Below are 22,337 nucleotides of genomic sequence, written 5' to 3' on the forward strand. Positions count from 1 at the left end.
ACATAACTAGATTCTAAATAATCTATTTTTCAAAACACACAACAGTCCAAACAGTAAAAGCAAAATCCAAATTAAGAATATTTCATTCTTAAGAATTGTTTAATTTAAATTGTTTAATTTAATTGTTTAATTTAAATGTTTCTCATTTCTTTCCTGTTACCTTTATTGATTTCATTGCAGAGATGTTAACATAGGAAATAGATTATTTTGTTATCTAATTTTACCTTCCAAAAGACAGAAGCAGATGAAAAATGTGAGGTTCTTTCCTGTTGGCTTTTTTGAATTAGCTGTTTTAGATTCTAAAAGTTTAGTTCCTAAAGAAGTAACCTTGTAAATAATTTTAATGTCCTCCTCTAGTGCAGGGTAGGCAACCTTGGCTCTTTTATGACTCAAGGACTTCAACTCCCAGAATTCCTGAGCCAGCATGGCTCAGCTTGGAAACCTCTCTTTCCCCTCAGTGTGGCTGGCTCAGGATTTCTGGGAGTTGAAGTCCATGAGTCATAAAAAAGAGCCAAGATTGCCTACCCCCTGCAATAAATAGGCTTTTGAAAGCCAATAGAGGGAGCTTTTTTTTTTTTTGCAAAAAAAGGTGCCGGAATGCCGTTCTGAGCGTTCTATGAGAAAAAAAGCCCTGATTATTTTGACTTTGGATGTTATGGTTTAGATTGTTAAATTATTGTTTTAACATTGTATGCTATTGCTGTGTGATGAACAGTCATAAATAATAAAATAAAATAAGAATAAAAATAATAAAATAAAATGTCTGACAAAACTGGCAGGGAATTCCAAAGTGTTGGTTCTAATCTTAGTTCCAAGTGGGCATCTTTTCAGAGTAGCACTTAAAGAAGTTCCTTTTTGCAGAAAGTAACTCTCAGGTAAGATTATAGAAGAGCAGCTGTTCTTCAAATAGGAAAAGTCTGAGCCATGTAGGATCCACATGCATGACAAGGTTCCTTTGTGAGCTAGAAGCCTGATGAAGTTGGGTTGAAAACTATTTTTTAAAAACCCACATCTGCATTGCTATACAAAAATTCTCCTACCTGCACACTTATCATGAAGAACTTCATTAATGCTACAGATCAGAGTTAGTGAAACACTTTTGCTTAAAACAGTAATGATGTAATTAACTGTTTCTATCATTCGATGCCTGTACTTCTTTTTAACAGTAACATTCTGGAATATTGGTTTCATAGGAATAAGGTTTGCCCAATCACAGAGACTAGGGCTACTACAGAATAAAATGAATTATGCCATTTAAATTAATTATGCCAATGAATTAAATCCCTATAAGACTTCAGCAACTGCATAAAATACACTAGTTTACTAAATCTTATTGATTATATACTGTAGCTCCTACACTGCACACTACTAGGATGTTTCAACATAACAAAGCTTTACATTTGGATTTCTTAAAACTAAAATACACCCTTCCCATGTTCTGGGGCTGCATTCCTACAGTTGGGACAGGTCATTTGGGGGTCTCCAGGTTGGAGAACATATTCACATATAATGTTAAGCTAAATTGGAGCAAACAATATGTTGCTTTATTGAGCTGTATTAGGTCCCAAAGAGAAGCAGCAGGTAGTTGCTCTTGGCTCATCCTTAAATAAATCCAAGGAAAATTCTTTTGCTTTTGTAATCATTATGGAAAAAATGTTGCAACAAATAAACTATAGAAGCTTTATTTAATATAAATCCTGGAAATAATATTTTCCACTAACAAAAACCTAGTCTCCATTGGAAATTAATTTTAAAAAGGAGTGTATGGGTGGGTGGGTGGTGGTGGTAGAGGAAAATGATAATTTTAATGTAGGTTTTTCTTTAAAAAATAATGAAAAAATATCCAAAATTGAAAAACAATTCTAATGATTCAGAGTGATATTGGTTTTCCTGATAAAATTTAACATAGCAATGTGTTTCTGAAAACTTAACTCATAAATTGGCTTGCCTTTTTATGACAGTGCCTTATTTAACCTGGTGACCTCCAAATCTGTTGAATTGTAGCTACTCTCATCCCTAACTAGCATGACCATTGGCTAAGTGAGACTTGCTTAGTTTTGCTGATTATACTATTTTTTTTCATTCTGGCTTCTTAATGAGTTGGGACATTACAACTTAAAATGTCATTTTGTCCACTATCCATGCCAATTTACTATTTTGGAATAATGTAAGATAATCACCCTGCATAATATATGAAATCAAGTCAAGAATGTTTGCAGCACTATATATCCTGAGGTCTGCAAAATATCTCTGTACATATTCTATAAGGGCAAAAGTGTTATGGTTACAAGTAGGTCTGGTGATTACTATAATTCCTTGGGGTTTAATCTCAGTCTTTTCCTGTCTGACTGGTTGAAAACTCTGGCAGGGAAGCTGAACTCTTTGAAGAATGAAGAGTCCCATTACAGGGTGAGCCCCACTGGATTTCTGAATGAACGAAAAGTTAATTGAAAGAAAGGATATAGCATATTTTAGTCACAGTTAATTTAAACAATGCTGATAAGGAAGTAACTGGAAACAGTATGCTACCAAAATAGAGTTTTCTGATACCATCAGTATCTTTTGTTTTTATTTTTTATTAGGGTAATTTTAAAGGTCAGTGTTTGTCATAAACACTTTATTATCCAAACCTTTGCTAAGCAAAACTCTAATGACATTGCTATTAAAAGTTATCTCAATGTTTATCTATACATGAGTGATACATTTATGAAAAATGCATTAAAATGTAGCAAGTAATGTTATTACACAGACTGTTGAATGAAAGACTCATTAGCTTTTCTGCAAAAACTGGCATCATCCTGAAACACATGAAACACATTTATCAATTTTGAGGATTTTTCATTATTAAAACAAAAAGATTTTGTGAAGAAAAGTTTGTGACAAAATGATGCATGTCATTTCTTAAAGAAAATATTTTAGTTGTGAAGAAAATAAATCAAATATATTTATTGGTGAATGAACATTAAAAATATATGACAAACTAGATATAAAACTAAATGTGTTAAAGTAAAATTAACCTAGATGCATATAAGCAATTATATTTTTAATGAATTACATCTAGGTAAAGGTAAATGTTCCCCCGCACATGCATGCTAGTTGTTTCCAACTCTAGGGGCTGGTGCTCATCTCCGTTTCAAAGCTGAAGAGCCAGCGCTTGTCCGAGGACGTCTCCGTGGTCATGTGGCCGGCATGACTAGACGCCAAAGGCGAACAGAACACTGTTACCTTCCCACCATAGTGGTCCCTCTGTTTCTACTTGCATTTTTACGTGCTTTCGAACTGCTAGATTGGCAGAAGCTGGGACGAGTAACAGGCACTCACTCTGTTACGTGGCACTAGGGATTCGACCCGCCAAACTGCCGACCATCTGATCAACAAGCTCAGCATCCTAACCCACTGAGCCATCATGTCCCTTGAATTGCATCTATTGTTAGGCAAATGCTCAGTAAAGTTTTCTAAATTCCAGGGCAGATATAGGGCCAAGGAGGGACGAAATTCATTTCATTTGGTAAATATAAAGTTGGCTTGAAAATTGCACTCAAATGGTGCTAATCAACAATGTCTCATCAGAGAAATGTCAGAAGATGGAGGAAATGCTTATCACATTTGTAGATGACATAGAATTGGGTGAGATAGCTAATATTCAAAGAGGACAAAAAATAAGAACATTCTTGTAAGTTAGAGAAACAGGCCAACATTAACATTTAATAGAGACAAATGAATTAAATATGAGCCAGCAGTGTGTTGCAGCAGCCAAAAAAGCCAATGCAATCCTAAATTGTATTAACAGAGGGATTGAATCAAGATCATGTGAGGTACTAGTACTGCTCTATAAAGCCTTAGTAAGGTGACACCTAGAATACTGCATCCAGTTTTGGTCACCACACAATAAAAAAAATGTTCAGACTCTATAAAAAGTGCAGAGAAGAACAACAAAGATGATTAGGGGGCTGGAGGCTAAAACATATGAAGAACGGTTACAAGAACTGGGCATAGCTAGTCTAGTGAAGGACCAGGGGTAACATGACAGCAGTGTTCCAATATTTGCGGGGCTGTCGCAGAGAACAGGGGGACAACTTATTTTCCAAAGCACCTGAAGGCCAGACAAGGAACAATGAATGGAAACTGATCAAGTAGAAATTTAACCTAGAAATAAAGAAAAATTTTCTGATGGTGAGAACAATTGCTCAATGGAACAGCTTGCCTTCAGAAATCGTGGTGCTCCATCACTGGAAGCTTTCAAGAAGAGACTGGACAACCACTTGTCAGAAATGGTAGGATCTCCTGCTTGAGCAAGGGGTTGGACTCAGTGGTAGGATTCAGCCGATTTGCATCAGTTCGGGAGAACCGGTAGCTAAATTTACCTGAATTCGGAGAATGGGCTGGCTTCTGGAAGTCCAATCTAGGCCTGGAAGGCCTCCCAGGTCTAGAATGGCCCACTGGAAGTGCATGGATACCACTTCCAGAAGTCTGTTTTAGGCCTTGGAGGCCTGGAGCAGACCTTGGAGGCCTGGAGGAGGCCTCCCAGGCCTAGAACAGCCCACCGGAAGTCCGTTGATGCTACTTCTGGAAGTCTGTTCTAGGCATCGGAGGCCCAGGCCTGCATCCCATAATAGAACTGGTTGTTCGTGTAATGTATTGGGCCTTGTTTTACTGAGTGTACCATGTGGGCTTTGAATGCTGGAAGTTTGCTTAAGCAAGAAGCTGGCTAATGGCCCCCAGCTCCTCAAACAACCCATCTCCAGGGCTGCTATTGGTTGCCTCTAAACCTATTGCTTTAAATCTATTGGCTGCCACCTAGAGGCCAGGGTATAAATAGCTGCATTTGCAGCCCTGTTTCCCAGTTCAGTTCCTGCTCTTCAATAAAAGCATGTTCCTGCCTGAACTCACTTGCCTCATCTCTTCATTCAAGAAAAGAACCCAGTACATAACACTGGCGATGAGGATGGGATCCTGCTCCTCCCGAAGAACTGAGAGTCACTAGGGGGTGAGGACAGCAAGTGCCTGGCAGGGATAGCATTCCCCCCCTCGGTCGGCCTAGCAGCGCCACACAAGCCCTGCTGACCAGTCCCTGGCCCTACGGAGGAGCAGGACAAGAAGACGAGCCCCAGTCATGAAGACTACCCGAGATGGCAAAGGTCGGAAAGCTGGAAGAATTTGATGTAACTCACCCAGAAAGATGGCCTTCATACATTTCCAGGGTCAAGAACTATCTCCGCACCAACCAAGTCGTCAAAGATGGCCTGAAGGCCGCAATGCTCCTGTGTGTTTGCAGCCCAGCAACATTTGACATCACGGAGAATTTGGTTGCACCAACGCAGCTGGAGTCCGTAATGTTCACAGACTTGAAGAAACGGTTCGACGACCATTTCTAGCCCAAGCTTTCAGTAATAGCTTGGAGGCACGCATTCGAACAGAGGGTTCAGCAGCCAGGTGCAACAGCTTCCGAATTCATCATGGCTTTGAGGCAAGCTTCACGCCTGTGCCAGTTCACCAATTTAGAAGAGAGGCTTCGAGACCGACTCGTCTGTGGCCTTTGGAACAGAGAGCTGCAACAGAAGCTCTTTGCCAAAGAGACTTCATCACTCCCAGACGCGTTGAAGGAGATCATGGCGGACGAAGCCGCCACCGGGGCCGTGAAAGCCATGCGGCCCACCCAAAGCATGCAGCATGAGGAGGCCGTCCACCACGAGGATGCCAAACATGCTGAAGACTCTGACAGCAGCCAAGAAGTGGACAAGCTTCAACGGCACAACGACCAACAATGGTGCAATGACCATCAACAAGGGACTACTTACAAGGCAAGTCCCTTCTCTTGATGTCTAGGTTGTGGCAGCCACCACCAACGAATGGACTGCAGGTTCTGGACAGCCACGTGTCAGGCCTGTGGGAAGACCTGCCACATCACTTCAGTCTGCAGAGGTCACCAGAGGGACTGCCGATCGGACCGCCAATCGGACATTCCAATCAGAAGAGGTACTGGGGCCCTGGGACAATTTATCATAGGGTTTTGCTCCAGCTGCCGGAGCGTTTGCCGCATGGGAGCTCGCCACCCCATTAAGCTGAAATTTCGATTTCAGGTCGAGCTGCAAGGTGTTCCTTGCAGGATGGAACTGGACACTGGGTCAGCCATGTCCATCATTTCACTTGATACATTATGGTTCATCTGCAACCGCAGCAAGAGGTGGGCCAAGCTTAGGCCATCCAACATAATCCTGACTGATTTTCAGAATGCTCGAGTTGCCGTCAAGGGTGAGGCCACACTGGCCATCACATTCAAAAGGTTTTCAGGGCCTCTGGATGTTATTGTAGTAGAGGGTCAGCGAATGAGCTTGATAGGACTTGATTGGTTTGATGCATTAGGCATCCAGGTCACCGGAATCAACCGGACACAAACCGCGAAGTTAGTGTTAGTATGTGAGGAGTTCACAGATGTTTTTGACACAAGCCTCGGAATGTACAAGGACCCTCCGATAGCCTTTAAACTTGATCCTGCTGTAATGCCTATCAGGATTAAGCCCCGCAAAGTACCATTTGCTCATAAACACAAGATAGACGCTGAGTTGGACAAGCTAGTTGAACAGGGGGTACTACAGCCCATAGATCAGGGCGAATGGGAAACCCCAATTGTCACACCACTTAAAGCCAAAGGAGAGGTCAGGATGTGCGCTGATTACAAATGCATGATTAATCGGGCACTCAAGCAGCACGCGTACCCAGTGCCAGTCGTGAGCCACATCCTGGCATCACTGCAAGGGGGTACAGTTTTTGCAAAGTTAGATTTGGCACAGGCCTATCAACAGCTACCTGTGGATGAAGCCATAGCTGCTGCACAGACTATTGTAACGCACAGTGGGGTTGTTAAAGTAAAGCACCTCCAATTCGGGGTTAGTGTAGCCCCTGGCATTTTCTAAAGTGTTATGCAGTGTATGCTCAAGGGCATTCCAGAGGTCTGCCCCTACTTTGACGTGCTCATTGCTGGTGAGTCCACTGAGGTGCTTGGAAGGAGGCTCAAGGACGTCCTTCAACAATTCCGCAAAGCGGGCCTCAAACTTAAAAGGAAACTTTGGTAAAACATTCATTTTAACAGCTGCAATTTTCCCCAACAAAGATAATTGTAATTTTTTCCAATTGTTTAAATCCTCATCAGCTCTTGATGATTTCATGGTCACATTCCTGTAGTTTCCTTAAAACTTATATGGGCATAGTTCACTATCAATTTTTATTTTCTCAGGGAAGCTTTTTCTATTTTTCATTCTTGTGCTGGAATTCACTGAGATTCTCCTACACAAATGTCCCATACAAATGTCAGCCAGGCAAAAGTCGTTCCAAGTTGACAAGGCAGTCAGATGTTGCTACCTTTTGCAGTCATGTTTAAAATAGACCCATGAAATCCCTGGTATATTCCTTGATCATAACTATGTTTATCCTGTTGAAGTTCATGGGTGTAGTCCAGGTGTGACCCAATAAGTCATACTGGATGCAATTCAATATGACAGAATTAGAATATGATTATACCTACTTAGTACAACCCCTTCATGGATTACTGCCTTGTCGTGGTGAAGGGGCTAGCGTAACTCAATGAAGCTATGAGCTATGCCTTGCAGGGACACCCAAGATGGACAGGTCATAGCAAAGAGTTCTGACAAAATGTGATCCACTGGAGAAGGAAACAGTAACCCACTCCAGTATCTTTGCCATGAAAACCCTATGGACAGTACCAAAAGGCAAAAAGATATGATGCTGGAAGATGAGCCCCTCAGGTCAGAAGGTGTCCAATATGCTACTGGGGAAGAGCAGAGGGCTAGTACTAGTAGCGCCAGAAAAAATGGAGCAACTGGACCAAAGCCAAAAGGACGCTCAGCTGTGGATGCATCTGGTGGTGAAAGGAAAGTCTGATGCTGTAAAGATTTATTCTCCATAGGAACCTGGAATGTAAGATCCATGAATCAAGGAAAGCTGGACGTGATTAAACAAGAGATGACAAGACTGAACATCAACATCTTAGGAATCAGTGAACTAAAATGGACAGGAATGGGTGAATTAATTCAGATGACCATCAGGTATACTACTGCGGGCAAGAATTCCTCAGAAGAAATGGAGTAGACTTCATAGTCAATAAAAGTGTAAAAAAAAGCAATACTAGGATTCAATTCCCAAAATTACAGAATGATCTCAGTTCGAATCCAAGGCAAACCATTCAGTATCACAGTAGTCCAAGTCTATGCCCCAACCACCAGTGCTGAAGAGGATGAAATTGACCGGTTCTATGAAGCCCTACAGCACCTTATAGAACTAACACCAAAAAATGATGTCCTTAACATCATGGGGGATTGGAATGCTAAAGTAGGAAGCCAAAAGATAACTGGAATAACAGGCACGTTTGGTGACAGTATTCCAGCTGAGCTATTCAAAATCTTAAAAGACGATGCAGTAAAAGTGCTACACTCAACTTGCCAGCAAATTTGTGTGTTTTATTCTTGCCCTGTACACCGCCCTGAGTCCTTCGGGAGAAGGGCGGTATAGAAATGATAATAAATTAAAATTAAATTAATTAAATTTGGAAAACTCAACAGTGGCCACAGGACTGGAAAAGGTCAGTTTACATTCCAATTCCAAAGAAAGGCAATGCCAAAGAATGTTCAAATTATCGCACCATTGCACTCATTTCACATGCTAGTAAATTTATGCTTAAAATCCTACAAGCTAGACTCCAGCAGTATGTAGATCGAGAACTACCAGAAGTACAGGCAGGATTTTGAAGAGGCAGAGGAACTAGAGATCAAATTACCAACATACGCTGGATCATGGTGAAAGCTAGGGAGTTCCAGAAAAACTGGAAGGCTACTGCTAAGCTTGTAAGCCGCCCTGAGTCTTCGGAGAAGGGCGGGATATAAATGTAATAAAAATTAAAAAAAAATTAAATTAAAAACATCTACTTCTGCTTCATTGACTATGCTAAAGCATTTGATTGTGTGGATCATAATAAACTGTGGCAAGTTCTTAAAGAGATGGGAGTACCAGACCATCTTATTTGTCTCTTGAGAAACCTATATGCGGATCAAGAAGCAACAGTGAGAACTAGACACGGAACCACTGATTGGTTCAAAATTGGGAAAGGAGTCTGACAAGGCTGTATACTGTCACCCTGCCTATTTAACTTATATGCAGAGCACATCATGAGAAAGGCAGGGGTAGATGAATCAAAAGTTGGAATTAAGATTGCCGGGAGAAATATCAAGAACCTAAGACCGTGGTGGCAAACCTATGGCACGTGTGCCACAGGTGGCACGCAGAGCCCTCTCTGTGGGCGTGCACGCCGTTGCCCCAGTCCTAGGCCTTCAGCTGGGTTTTATAAAACCTTTTTGCTTTAGGCCTCCACCACCATATGAAAAAAAAGGTTCAATCAATCAATTTCAACTTCTTGCGGGAAAAAAAAGATCTTGCAAAGTTGGAATTGATTGATTGAACCTTTTAATCCCACCCAGTGTGCTGTTACCACTGCAGCCACGCCCACCCAATGGGCCATGCCCACTCGGCACCTGATGATGTATAAGTGGGTTTTTGATTGCAGTTTGGGCACTCTGTCTCTAAAAGGTTTGCCATCACTGAACTAAGATAAGCAGATGATACCACTTAATGGCAGAAAGTAAAGAGGAACTAAAGAGCCTCATGATGTGGGTGAAGAAGGAGAGTGCAAAAGTTGACTTGAAACTCAATGTTAAGAAAATGAAAATCATGGATCCGGCCCTCTCAATTTCTGGCAAATAGATGGGGAAGAAATGGAGGTAGTGATAGATTTTATTTTCCTGGGCTCCACGATCACCGCAGATAGAGACTGCAGCCAAGAAATTAAAAGACACTTGCTCCTGGGGAGGAAAGCTATGGCAAATCTAGACAGCACACTAAAAAGCAGAGACATCACCCTGCCAACAAAAGTGTGTATAGTCAAGGCCATGGTTTTCCCAGTTGCAATGTATGGCTGTGAAAGGTGGACCATAAGAAAGGCTGAGCGCCAAAGAATTGAGATCTTTGAACTATGGTGCTGGAGAAGACTCCTGTGAGTCCCCTGGACTGCAAGGCGATCAAACCAGTCAGTCGTAGAGGAGATCAACCCTGACTGCTCTTTAGAAGGCCAGATCCTGAAGTTGAAACTCAAATACTTTGGCTACCTAATGAGAAGGAAGGACTCACTGGAGAAGAGCCTAATGCTGGGAAAGATTGAGGGCAATAGAAGAAGGGGATGACAGAGAATGAGGTGGCTGGATGGAGTCACTGAAGCAGTAGGCGTGAGCTTAAATGGACTCCAGAAGATGTAGAGGACAGGATGGCCTGGAGGATCATTGTCCATGGGTTCGTGAGGGGTCGGACACAACTTCGCAACTAACAACAACTTAGTACAAGTTAAGCTTAATGGAATTTTTTCATACTAATATAACAGGAATGACCTTTTAGTAAATGACTGAACTTAAAAAGAAAGGAAAACAAATCATAGATTATACTATGATGCTGATAATGTGTATGCAAAAGACAACAAAAACTAAACTTATTACTACTGGAGAAGAGGAGGAATGGAATGGAAATGTAATTTTGTAAGTTTTGAGACACAGTAAATTGCTCTGGAAGAAATAGCTATTGAAACTATCAAAAATTGTAATTAAGGAAGATGAGGCAAAGATTGAATACATTAACATTAGTAATGAAATGGAACCTAATAAGAACAATCAACAGGTCCTGGTGAGCATCCATACAATTAAAAACAGGGAGTCCCAATTCAGTACAAACCCACTATATACATATGTAAAGTCCCAATGAATTTGGTACAGTTTTTAATTCTATATCTAGCAGCCTTTCCCTCTAGATTACAAATCCCATCACTTATAGCCAACAGAAACAATTATCAATTTGGACAAATTCCAGGTTTGAAAGGGTTCAATCAATCAATCAATCAATTTATTATTATAGCCAAAGGCCAATAAACATTCAAATAAAGCAAAACTAAACAGAACCGAACACAAGAAGACATCGCAATATATTAAAATTAATGATGTAATCAATGGGTGACCAAGGTCTGCCTAGTTTTACAGATAGTATAACAAAAACTAGCTACCTTCAGAAAAACTGAATCATACTGACCTGACAATAAAAATACATTGAATATAGTCTAATGCTGGATTACAACACATAATAAAATTAATTATAAAAGATTATTTAAAAGATCTAAAATGTTTATGTTTCTGGCAAATCCCCAATGCTGCTGCGTAGAATCTAGCCACCTGCACTGTGATCACTGCCTGCTCGTTCTTAAGCAGCCACTGGAGATAAATACTTTCCGAACGACCAGGATACCTATCAATTATGGGGAGGACATGGTTTTTCCGAATAGCTCTATAGAAGGAACATCGAAGGAGTATGTGTCCAATGGTCTCCACCTCTCCTGAGCCACAGGAACAGTCTTTCTGCCAATGGTGTATTTTTATACTTGCCATACAGGATGGCCGATGGAAACGCATGGCACCGTGCAAGCGAGAATGCTTTCCAGTGGTTTACTGACTCCAACTGACTAAGATACCTGGCAGGTGTAACCATGTACCTAATAGAGTCTGGAGCCAGAGACAGTGGACCCATACCTAAGTCCACTTGCCTCTTGATGTCCTCTATCCTTTGATGCAAGGTTTGTTTTCCTTGGTCATAGTCCAATTTCAGAATTAAGGCTGGCGAGAAGCCTAGTTTGGCAAGGTTGGACTCGACTGCCTTGATCCATGAAGAGGAGAATTTATCTTGAAGAATTAATGGAGCAAGGCCTTGCGGAAAGCAATTAAGCCTTAGCCAGATGTTTAAGGAAGCTATAGATTCTTGCTTCGACTTTTATCAATCCTGTCTCCAGGCACAGAAGTGCATTTGGGACACAGCGTGGCATCTGGAGAATTGTTCTGATAAATTTGGATTGATGTAAAACAGTGATGTAAAACACGAAGCTGAGGGTCTGAGCAAGGTCCCATAGAGAAGCTGTGCTAGCGACTTGGCCAGAAAGGGCTTAATTGCAGCTGGAACATAGTGTCCTCCCTTTGTGAGGAAAAATTTAAGAATGGCATTTGCTAATTGTTGGCCAGAGGCAGCCGTGTATTCTCCATGGGCTTTTCGTGAGCCAGTGGCATGGATCACCACCCCTAGGTGGTTTACCTGATCTATTTTGTGGCTATTTAAATACCATGAGAACTGTATTGGCCTTTTTGCAAGAGCCATAACCTTTGTTTTCTCATAATTTATGTCCACTTTATTATATTTGCGATACTGGACAATGGCTTGCAAAGCTCTTTTAAGGCCAACTGGAGCCCTGGAGAGAATCACAGCATCATCTGCACAGAGCAATGCTTCAATCACCTATTTTTTGGGGAGTGGTACTGTAATTTGGATTATTTAACCATTTTACCATATCATTTATGTAAAAACTGAAGAGCAAGGGGGCCAAAATGCACCCCTGTTTAACCCCCTTTTCAGTTTCAACTGACCTCGAGAGAGACCCTTGCATATTACACCTCACCTTGAGGGATGTTTTGGTATGTAAGGCATGTGACAGATGGAGGAGTCTGTGATCAATTGAGGCAGCTTCCAGCTTCTCCCATAGCTTAGTCCTTGTAACTGTGTCAAAAGCTGCCTTCAGATCTATAAAGGCAGCGTATAATGATACAGGTCTATCTGATGCATATTTTTCAATCAAATGATGAAAAACTAAGCACTGATCTATGGTGCCTCTCCCCCCTCTAAACCAAGCTTATTCTTCGGCAATCAGGTTCTCAAGATCCAGCCACTCCTTTAATTTATCTTGAAGGTGTTTGGCATAGAGTTTGCTGATTATATTTAGCAGACTTATTGGTCTGTAATTGGCAGGGTTGGCTCACTTTACCTTTTTATAAATTGGGACCACAATTGCCAAGCCCCAAGTTTGAAAGAGTTATGTATATGAGTGCAGCCTAAAAAAAATCTCAGAGAAAATAAATATGGAGTAAAGACTAGGTAAATAGACAGGTCTTCATTTTTAAGTCTTAGAAGTTAGGTGCAGTACTTTCTTACCTTCTTCTCAGATATTTATCAGTGATCAAATAAGCAATAGATGGACTATTGAATCTGTATTTCCTGCTTAAGAAATGAAAATTGGCACTTTAAAAGGGGCGCATTTAAGAAAAGTAGCATTTTCCCAAGGTAAAGACCTAACAATCTACTGGTGGTCCCAGTGCAAAGAAGCCATCCTGCTTCTTTGAACAGGCACAAGGAACTTGTCCCACCATCCTAATTGCTTGCATATGAAATATGATTCAACAACATTCTCAGTTACAATGTCTATAACCATGGTTCACTGACTCTTGACAAATGGATGTTTTTTAACAATGCTCTAAGTCAGGGCTTTTCAACCTTTTCACCCATTGTACCACTTTTAGGATATGGCAACATCCGAGTGCCACCAGTCACCTAGCAAGGTGTCAAAAACTTGACCCCCCAAAAAAGGAAAAAAGTGATGAAGTATAGGTAGTCCTCGACTTACAACAGTTCTCTTAGTGACTGTTCGAAGTTAAAATGGCACTGAAAAAAGTGCCCCCAAGACACCTGCCTGCCCTCCCGGTGGTGCTCTTCCTCCTATCTGAGGTTTTCATTGTTGTGAGCATTTCTGCTGAGGATTGGCAGTGGGGGTGGGGTGGGGGTGTTTTGTTTTTATTCCCCCTGTCTGCTGAGTGGTTGCAGCAGGTTTTAGTCACTTCACATGATCCTGAGACACTGTGACCATCGTAAATATGAATCAGTTGCCAAGCAACTGAATGTAAATCACAAGACCCTGGACATGCTGCAACATTCCAGCTGATCGGCGCTTCTTCTGGGCTCAGAAGCGCCAGGATCAGCACCGAGCTCCAGCTGGAGCCTGGTGCTAATCCTGGCACTTCTACTGAGCCCTGACAGCCCCGAAGAAGCACTGGTCTGGCTCTTCTGCTGAGTCCTGACAGCCCTGCAGCTCCAGCCATCTCTCACTCAGGCTTGTGCGGTGCTGCCACCGGTTCAGCTCATTCCCCTCCCCTGCTACTACTTTTCTAGGATGGCCGTGTACCACCTGCCAGGTGCCAATGTACCACAGGTGGTACCATAACACTGGTTGAAAAGCCCTGCTCTAAGTCATAAAGCATGGGCTGCACAATGTGCTAAGTGAAAACCAAATCCTGCCCATTGTGACTTAGCACTCAACAGAATGCGAGACAGAATTCTTACAGAGCACAAGTAGCTGTAAAAAAGAAGCTTTTTAAGAGAAGAGTATAGCCACCACTGCCACTACATTATTTTAACAACATTCATCAACAGTAGAGTGGGACTCCCTATCTATTATCATAATAACCTTCAGAAAACACAAACTTTGATATTGCAGGAGAAGCCAGCAAAGACAGGTTGAGTTTGAAAACTGGCCAAATTAGCTAGAGACGTCCTCGGACAAGCGCTGGCTCTTCGGCTTTGAAACGGAGATGAGCACCGGCCCCTAGAGTTGGAAACGACTAGCACGGATGTGCGGGGGAACCTTTACCTTTACCTTTTTTACAGTGAAAACAATTCAGGAAAAAAAATCCAATTGCATCCTTAAAGGAGGAGTATGGAGCAGCTGACTGCTACACTCTTAAGCCCTATTTCTCCCTCCCTCCTAGTCACATGACCCTGGTATCCCTATTGTTAAGATGTTGGAAGACTTCTAGAAGCCAGCTTTGAAGGCTGCCCCCACTTATTATTAAAGTTGTAAACAATCACAACAATCCCATTCTGTCCAGTTAATGGTGCACAGAATGCATATCACTCGAGTCACCTTATCCATAAGGAGGGAGCATATAAATTTAATAAATAAATAAACACTACTTATAGGAATAACAAGAGAAAAAAGGAAAAACAAACAGATGAATTCCAAAACTCACTGGTGAGCAATGCCTTAAGATTAAAATGTCCCCCCAACACCCTCCCCATTTTTAGCAATTGTTCATTATAATTCAGAAGAGTGTGGGTTCTGTTCTGGGGTTTGATCACATGAAGAAGAAATATTCTACGTTAAGTCCTTTCTCAAAACTCATCCCTAACTTCCTTAATTTAAATATACTTTAAAAAGTGATTTATTAGCAGTTTTTCTCTTTAAGTCCTATGATATATTTATTTACAAATTTTACAATTTTTTACCAATGTCAATAGAAAATAATTTCCATGTTTTTAAAAATACATTCAGCATATTGGCAACCAAACAATTTCATTAATCAGAATGACTATTAAATATCTTCCAGATCCAATTCTAGATTAGATACTGCTTGTCTTCTATAAAGCAGATCAGTGGTTCTCATGGACCCATGGGGGAGTCACAATGTCATCACAGGGAGTCTGCAAAGGAATGAAGAAATGTTAATATTTCAATCTTAAGTCTTGGTGGTTCGTGTCCATGGTCCATTGACACAAAATGTAAATGGGGTCCGTGGTAAAGAAGGTTGAGAAGTACTAAAGTAGATGGTTTGTTATTTCAGATGTCAGGATTTATAGAGGGAAAGAAAAAAAGTATAAACAAGTCCATTGCCTGATGCAATTCCCTGAGAAACTTTACGTGGACCTGATTAATTTTCGTCTCATTAGGACAGGGAACCCTGACCCTGGGATTCTTATGTATTTGATGTTTATCTCACCACTTATTATTTTATAAGTCAAGATAGTGAACATACATAATATCCTGCCTTCTCCTATTTTTCTCACAACAATCTTGTGAGGTGGGCTGGGCTAAAAGAGACAGTGGCTAGTCACCCAGTCGGCTTTCATGCCTAAGGTGGGACTAGAATTCAGTCTCATGGTTTCTAAGTCAGTACCTTAACCAATACACCAAACTGATTGGTAAAAGAAAATCCTCCAAAATTACCTGAACAAGTTCATGAAGTCATCAGCAATTGACATTAGTTGGGGGGGGGAGTATTTTTCATCACAAACTAACTCATGTTTTCTTTTCATGTTTGTATGGGAACCTTTGTAGTATCACAGCTCTCCAGGTTATCTATCCCCAGGTTCAAAGGTGGAAAACGGTTATCACAGGAGAAACAAAGGGTAGATTGACAGTTCATGATTGGCCCACTGCCAGTATACACCACTTGTTATTTCCTGAGCACTGGAATGGATGATGTTATCTCCCCCCACTACTCCTTGCAAATGCTGTATATCTCATGCCCATGTTTTCCAATTTTATGATTTGCACACAAGTGTACCCTTCCTTCTTTCTAGAACATCATTCAGATATAAACATGGCAATTTAAGTATTTAATATTTTTTCTCATTGTTTTTTGTAAAGAAGTATAAAGTCTTGGCACAGCTGTGTTCTTCAGCTTTATAGAAATAATTTTCTTTGCTGATTTATAGTGGATTACTATCTAAATCAATTATTTTATAGTTCATCATTAAAGTTTTGGCCCATATAAGCAAATTACTAATCTTAATCTGTTCAATACAGTACTGTCCATTATAATACATCTTTGTCTATTCTGCTTCTCATCTCATTTTTCTCTATAGGCAAAGTAATAATTTTCTAAGTTTCAAATATAACTTTATTCTATTTAAGATGTGCACATTTCTTCTTCCTTTCCACATATTCCATTGGTGTATTGACTATATTAAAATACATATAAAAGATCTGCTCACCTATAAACTAACGAGAATTAAATGTTAAGAACAAAGAGCAGATTAACACCAATATGAAGTAATGACTTGCTTAGTTATAGCTATCACTTCCTGCTATAATTTGCAGCCAAGGTTTATTGCCTGGGTTCACAATTTGTTGTTCCATTCTGATGCCAAACTGTCTGGAGCAGACATGTCAAACTCACAACATCATGTGCAGTTGCGCAACATATTGGACCTTTTTCACCATTGCCGGCAATGGGGTGGGCGTGGTTTCCCAATGACACGTCCAGCCCATGGGCTGGCAGTTTGAAACCCCTGGTCTGGAGGGTGGGAAAAAATAGAATAGTAAGTACTGCTAGTGGTGGGAAGGGTGGGGTTTGCACGTTGAGCTTATGGGGGCTTAATTTAAGTGGATGAATGGCCTGTGACAATGTGGTACTTCACATTGCTCAGATTCGGGCCGGTCTGGACTCCGACTGGGCGGAGTCTGACGGGGGGGGGAGACGAGCGGTCTTGGGAATGTTATCTGGGAAGAATTCGACCCTGTGACTCCGGAAGAGGTGGACAGGATCATGGCGAGGCTGAGTTCCACCACGTGTCTATTGGACCCGTGCCTCTCCTGGCTGGTGTACACAGCTCGGGAGGGGACATGAGGCTGGCTCCAGGCAGTAATAACTGCTTTGTTGAGAGAGGGTAGCTTCCCTGCCGCCTTGAAGGAGGCGGTGGTGAGGCCCCTCCTCAAGAAGCCTGCCCTGGACCCAGCTATTTTGAACAAATATCGTCCAGTCTCCAACCTTCGCTTCCTTGCGAAGGTTGTTGAGAGCATGGTGGCGCATCAGCTCCCTCTGTTCCTGGAGGAAGCTGACTATCTGGACCCATACCAATCGGGTTTTAGGCCTGGGTACAGCACGGAGACGGCATTGGTCACGCTGGTGAATGATCTCTGGCGGGCTCGGGACAGGGGTTTCTCCTCTGTCCTAGTCCTATTAAACCTCTCAGCAGCTTTTGATACCATCGACCATGGTATCTTACTGCGGCGCCACAGGGGGTTGGGAGTGGGTGGCACTGTTTTACAGTGGTTCTCCTCCTATCTCCTGGGTCGTTCGCAGTCGGTATTGGCAGGAGGGCAGAGGTCGGCCTCGAGGCCTCTTGTTTGTAGAGTTCCTAAGGGGTCGATCCTCTCGCCCCTCCTGTTCAACATCTATATGAAGCCGCTGGGTGAGATCATTCATGGTTTTGGGGTGGGGTATCATCAGTATGCTTATGATACCCAGCTTTTCATATCCACCCCAAACCAACCCAGTGATGCCCTCGACGTGATGTCCCGCTGCCTGGAGGTGGTTCAGGTCTGGATGGGGAGGAACAGGCTTCGGCTCAATCCCAACAAGACCGAGTGGTTGTACATACCGGTATCTCAGGCAATCCAGCCTATTCCATCTTTAACTATGGGGGGGTGAGGTGTTACCCCCCGTAGATAGGGCTCGCAACTTGGGTGTCCTCCTTGACTCACAGCTAAGTTTGGAAGATCACATAGGAGCTGTGGCCAGGGGGGCTTTTGCCCAGGTTCTCCTGGTGTGCCAGTTGTGGCCCTATCTGGACCGAGATGCCCTACGTACAGTCACTCATGCGCTCGTGACCTCTCAAATAGACTACTGCAATGCTCTCTACATGGGGCTGCCCTTGAGGACCATTCGGAGGCTTCAGCTGGTGCAGAATGCGGCCGCACGAGTTGTGATGGGGGTCTCCCAATACTCCCATGTAACACCTCTTCTCCGCGAGCTGCATTGGCTCCCAGTTGTCCTCCGGGTGAGATTCAAGGTGCTGGTGATGATCTATAAAGCCCTAAATGGCATGGGTCTGGATTATTTACAGGAGCACCTGCTGCCGGCATCAACTTCCCATTGCCCCGTGTGCTCCCACAGAGAGGGTCTCCTCAGGGTGCCGTCGGTCAGGGAGTGCCGGCTGGCGGCCCCCAGGGGGACAGCATTCTCTGTGGGCGCGCCTGCCCTCTGGAATCAGCTGCCTGTGGAGCTCTGGATGGCTCCCGACCTTCGCTCTTTTCGCCGTGACCTGAAAACCTGGTTATTTGAGCTTGCCGGCCTGGACTGAGGGATTGGGGTTTTAAATTTCATAATTTAATTTATTTTGTTTGGGGCTAAATTTAATTTAATCCATTTTTAACTTTTGTATGTCGTATTTTAATTGCCCTGTACACCGCCCTGAGTCCCTCGGGAGAAGGGCGGTATATAAATCTAATAAATAAATAAATTGCTGTATTTCCTTATTAAGTGAAATAACGAAACTTCCACCTCTCCTAAAACCATCTTTGAGTGGATAGCTGGAGAATAGTGGCTGTAACTAGTTAAAAAAAACTGTCCTTTTCGCTCTAGAGCAGGGGTCTTCAAACTTGGCCCTTTTATGACTTGTGCCTGGCTGAGGAATTCTGGGAGTTGAAGTCCACAAGTCATAAAAGGGTCAAGTTTGAAGACCCCTGCTCTAGAGCAGTGTTTCTCAATCTTGACAACCTGAAGATGTATGGATTTTAATTCCTAGAATTCCCCAGTAGCATACATGCCTTTCTCCACTCTGTTGTTCCTAAGTTCCAACTGTTTAACCTTCCTCTGGCAATATGTAGTTGTGATCTCGCTTATAAGAAATGATCTGTTGAAAAAGGACTATGTGCTCCAACAAAAAAGACACCATTAGTCTAGGCTTTAAAAGATGTCCCCTGCTATCCCCAAAGATTTGTAAAGTCCTTGCATGATTTAACGTTCCATTAATGTAGCCAGTGTAAGTAAATCTAGTTGAACTGGGTCTGCAAATTCCTGACTGCTGTAAGCTTGCTCTTCTGAGAAATTGAGTAAGTAGATCAGTCACTATTGCTTGTATTCCAACGGTACAATTTACTTGTAGGTAAGAAATTAGGTACATAAAAGAGTTATCCTCCATCTTTTTGGAGAAGCAGAGAATAAGCATGTTGGGTAAGTTGAGAATTATGAAGCCACTTCAGCAAAAGGATAAGAAATAAAGTTTAAAAAATAAAGAAAATTCAGGCAAGATTGTAAATACAAAGCAAAGGTGGGAAAGTCTTACAGCACATCACCAAGTCTCGCCTTTGAGGCCAGTTCTGTTTCAGCAGGCCACACTTTCAAAGAAGCTTTTTCTAACACTCAAAGAGTTTGAGCATGGTGTGTACATACTCCTTAGCTGCTCCTTTGCCTCAACATTTTCCTAAGTTAATAGAAAGGTTCCAGGTGGTGCTGTCAAACAATATAACCAGAAAGATGACTGATACTAACTAGGAAGGTTAGAGGGGAAGGCGGCATTACCAAATTTGATTGAATATGGTTAGACCTGTTCATTGGATCAGAATCTTCCAATCAGGTGAAGGACTTTAATTCAGTAAAAAATTATTGACTCCATCAAATTAAATGGTCTCAAATTACATGAAAACCATAACCTCCACAATAAACACAAAGGACCTCTTCACAAATGCACCTATTTACACCCAAGAGAAAAAGATAGAGACAGAGGATTAGTGCTTAAAACAATACAGCAGACATGTCAAACACAAGGCCCATGGACTGAATCCAGTCCGTGAAGTGGTTTCATGTGGCCTGCAAAGCCATCCTGGAAACAGTGAGGGAATGGCCCCTGTTGCCTTGGCCCCAGCCCATGCCAGCCGGGAGCCAATGTACAATTTTGTGGTGGCCATCCATGCTGGAACGCATTCAGTCTTAGCTCCACAAGGCCACCCTGGAAACTGAGAGGGACCGGCCCCCACCGCGTTGGCCCCTGGGCGCACACTGGGGAGGTGTCACCCTTCATGAGGAATGAAGAAATGCACCATTGGCTGGAAGTGGCCCGCAAATGGCCCTCACCTACTTCACATATCTGACTTGGTGGGCTCCGGGAGAAGGGATGCGAGTTGAGTAGCATGAGAGTTGATGTTACCTGTGCAACGCCACACAGCCCCCAGCCTTCCAGCTTCACCCCACCCAGCCCAGCTTCTCAGCGCTGTAAGGCACCCTGCTGCCTGCCGAAACTGGGCAGGCTGGGGGCTTGGCGGCATTATGCTTCTCATCAGATTCATGCCACCCGGCTCAGCCTTTCGGCGCTGTGAGGAAAGCATTTAATTCCTCACAAAGGGTGACACCTCCTCAGCTGTGTTTCTTGCCTATTTTTCTCCCTCCCTCCCTCCCTCCCTCCCTCCCTCATCTCAAATATTTTCCCACCACTCTGTTCTGAAGGAAGGAAGGAAGGAAGGAAGGAAGGAAGGAAGGAAGGAAGGAAGGAAGGAAGATTGGAATGAGAAGGAGGGAGGGTCTGAGGGAAGTCCTGCCTTAGTCCTGCCCTACTGCCCTTTCCTGCCCTGCCCTGCTGCCCATTGCCCCCTCCTCCTGGCCTATCCTGGGGGTCTCCCATCATATTGCTAAGGATGCTTTGGTTACAAAGCTGGGTCTCCTTGCATGGAGAGGGAGTGGGCCTCCCTCTGACTTTTTTTTTAATCCCATTTATATCCCGCCCTTCTCCGAAGACTCAGGGCGGCTTACAATCTAAAGCACAAATCAATGTGCTTAGCAATAGCCTTCATTCTATGTATATGCCTGCTTATTAGGGCTTTTGCCCCCCCCCCAAGCGGCATTATTACAAAGTCAGCTTATTGCCCCCAACAATCTGGGTCCTCATTTTACCTACCTCGGAAGGATGGAAGGCTGAGTCAACCTTGAGCCTGGTGGGACTCGAACCTGCACTAATTGCAGGCAGCTGGTGTTACTTAAGGAGGCATTAGCCCACTGCTCCACCAAGGCTCTACTTTGCCCTCGCACCTACCATGAGGAACCTGGCTAAGGAGAGCAAGCACAGCAGCAGCAGTCTTGAGGAGGAGGTAAGCGCAGCTGGACACCCCTTTGGGGAAATGGGGCTGAGCTAGGTGCATGAAGATCATCCGGAAATAGTCTGGATGAAGGCACTGGCGAGGAGCTACCTTTGGTGGCCAGGGCTAGATAAAGCTATTGAGGCCCAAGTACATGGTTGCTACACGTGTCAACAATCCAGACCAGAGATGCTGCAGGCCCCTGTCCACTGATGGGAGGACACTCAATACCATGGTCAAGAATTCACATTGACTTTGCAGGGCCCTTTCAGGGACAGCTGTTTTTAATAGTGGTCAACAGCCACTCTAAATGGTTAGAAGTTGTACCAATTTCCACTATGACTACTGCTAGGTGTTGCGCAGAATATTTGCAACACATGGGCTTCCAGACATCTTAGTCTCTGACAATGGGGCTCAGTTCACTGCTTCAGAATTCCAGGCCTTCCTGAAGGCACACCTCATAAGGCATGCCATGTCGGCTCCTTTTCACCCGTCATTGAACGGTCAAGTGGAATGGATGGTCCGCAGAAACAAGAAATCCCTGAAATGAATTGTCACAGGGGATTGGCACCACAGGCTGGCTGATTTTCTACTCTGCCAGCATACAATACCCTGCACCGCCATGGGAAAGAGCCCAGCTGAGCTTTGTTGGGGCAGGCGTTTAATCACCAAACTGGACAGGCTGCACCCTGACAGAGTCACTTTGGACACTGCACAGCCAAAGACATCAAGAAGCTTACAAGTGGGTAACTGGGGTTGGACCCAGAATTACAGGCAAGGGGCTTTGTGGGTG

The sequence above is a fragment of the Vipera berus genome (genome assembly GCF_964194415.1).
Source record: "Vipera berus genome assembly, chromosome: 6".
Lineage (NCBI taxonomy): Eukaryota > Metazoa > Chordata > Lepidosauria > Squamata > Viperidae > Vipera > Vipera berus.